Source organism: Trematomus bernacchii, unplaced genomic scaffold, assembly GCF_902827165.1.
Source record: "Trematomus bernacchii unplaced genomic scaffold, fTreBer1.1, whole genome shotgun sequence".
Lineage (NCBI taxonomy): Eukaryota > Metazoa > Chordata > Actinopteri > Perciformes > Nototheniidae > Trematomus > Trematomus bernacchii.
The window spans coordinates 4,387,783-4,390,571 of NW_022987609.1; positions in this window are offsets into that span (position 1 = coordinate 4,387,783).

Genomic DNA, 2,789 nt, shown 5'->3' on the forward strand with positions numbered 1-2,789 from the left:
AAATAAAAACATGGTGATGTTTTATAATATAAGATTAGGATTTATTGTAGATTGATTTGTTAAATAAAAACATGGTGATGTTTTATAATATAAGATTAGGATTTATTGTAGATTAATTTGTTAAATAAAAACATGGTGATGTTTTGTAAATGTATGATCCTATCTGAAAAAATATTAATACTCCTAAAATAAATGGTAGACATATCAAATTGTTTCCTCTTTGTATTTGTTTTATTATTTTCTCATCTGTGATGGATAAAGAAAGTAATCTGATTACGTTACTTTTTTAAAACACGTAACTGTAACTGTATTCGGATGCTTTCAGAGCCATGTATTCAGTAATCAGTAACTGATTACATTTACAAAGTAACCCTCCCAACCCTGTTCATAAAGTGTTTCTAGGATTTCTAAACGAACTATGACAGCTGTCACTACCCGATCCGTTCGCCTGCCCGATCGGTACTGCGGCATGTGCGAGATGGTCCGCCAATTGGGTCTTTTATTTTGGGTTAAGTACATTGTCAGAATAAGTGAGAAATGGATTTAACTCTGTTAGACAGTGTTGATAATTTGTGATCTTCTCGCTCCCAGGAAAGAAACTTAAAATAACGAGACTAATGGAGTCTCTGAAAAGGTTCAAATGGGTAGTTTAATTAAGTAACGTGGTTAAAGAACAAGCATGGTGAATGGAGAGACAAAGCCGGTGTGTCTTGAGGGAGGCTGCAGCGAAGGGAAGAGACTGAGTTATCTTTCGTCCTGCCTTTTTATCCACGTCTCGTTGTCCCCCGCTGTGCAAATAGTGGGTGGCCCCCTACTCATTTGCCGGTTCGATATCGCGAGAGCACAGATGATTTCGACATTGATATTCTCTGCCTACTTCCTTAAGCATTTTCTCCTCATTATCTCTGTCATGACTCTTCTATTTAATACCTTATAAACAGCTGTAATACTTAGTTTAGAAGTCCTAGTGGTTCCGCTCCGGCACAGTTCTTATTTACGGAAATTCCCTCTGACGTCATAGCTTCTCACGTATCTGTAAACACTACGATCAACTAGACCTTCATTTAATATTCAGCAGTAATAATATCTTAACGTCTATCGATGTAGTGTTAAAGTCCGTACGTTTGTGTGTAACACTCCAAGTCATTTTCACTTTACATTCAGAAAACGCAACATTAGTCACAAGCTAACCGGATAAAGGATTTTTCAGAATAAAAGCTTGGCATTGATTTCCTGAGAACTTCCGGGCTTTTCCACAATAAAACAGCTTTAAACTGACGATATGTTTTAGACTGAATTATGCTGTTTAACATTGATTTTAATTTCTAACAACAGCTATCATACTGAATACATATGTATGCAAAAATGTATGGCATTAATATCCTAATAAGACTCACCTAATTAACTAACAACTAATAATTAACTCACCTAACTCACCTAATAAGATCATAAGACTCGCGCATGCGCAATGCATATTCGCATATTGGCCAGCCGCCTAGACGGTCGAGACGTCAAGTGTCCTAGTTGGGTTGCAGTTGTCACTACCCGATCCGTCCACCTGCCCGATCGGTACTGCGCATGTGCATATTGCTCAACTCCGTACGGCAACCCAACTAGGACACTTGACACAGTGGCTTTTGGCAAAGCACACAAAGAAAACAAAAAAAAAACGAGAGAGAGATGAGTTATTGTTATTACAACGTGACTTCACTATTATTTAACAACTATTTTTATTGGGTTCTTTTATTTGGGGTTAAGTACATTGTCAGAATAAGTGAGAAATGGATTAACTTCTGTTAGACAGCTATCATACTGAATAAATATTTATGCAAAAATGTATGGCATTAATAATGTATATCTAATTACATTTAAAAAACGTATGGCATTAATAATGTATATCTAATTACATTAACTGTGAATGTCTTTCATTTGATTTAAAATGAAATAAAATTACATAAAACATTTTCCATAAAAAAGTTGATTCAAGAACAAATCAGTACTTTTCTTATATGACTATTATTGCTAAATTTGAAGGTCTTTACCAGCTTTTGAATTATATATATATATATATATATATATATATATAGCACTTCTGCCATCCCATCTCTATATATAATATCTATCCGTGACATAATGGATCTTAACAAAGATCCGCTATACATTAGTAACCAGATATACTGTACACGGACATTTTTAGTGAACCAGACCAGCTGTTTCCCGCCGGGTCTTCGCTTCCCGGGCATCACGTTTGTTTACAAGTGTGTTCAGATGCTAAATGACAAGTGCAAGTGACAATTGTTGTCGTCTTCTCTGTGAACGTTTTTTTTCTCCGTTATTTTGCCATTTTCCGATCTTAAATTTCGAGCGGAAAGCTAACCAGGAAGTAATAATTACTTAAGCGGAGAACGGAGAAAGTAAACGTTACAGCAGGCATAACAACAGCCGGTGTTTATTTTATTATAATATATATCATTTGTTTTAAAGCTCAATATATAGTTCTATCCGTGACATATGGATCTTAACAAAGATCCGCTATACATTAGTACCAGATATACTGTACACGGACATTTTATGTGAACCAGACCAGCTGTTTCCGCCGGGTCTTCGCTTCCCGGGCATCACGTTGTTTACAAGTGTGTTCAGATGCTAAATGACAAGTGCAAGTGACAATTGTTGTCGTCTTCTCTGTGAAACGTTTTTTTCTCCGTTATTTTGCCATTTTCAGATTAAATTTCGAGCGGAAAGCTAACCAGGAAGTAATTAATTACTTAAGCGGAGAACGGAGAAAG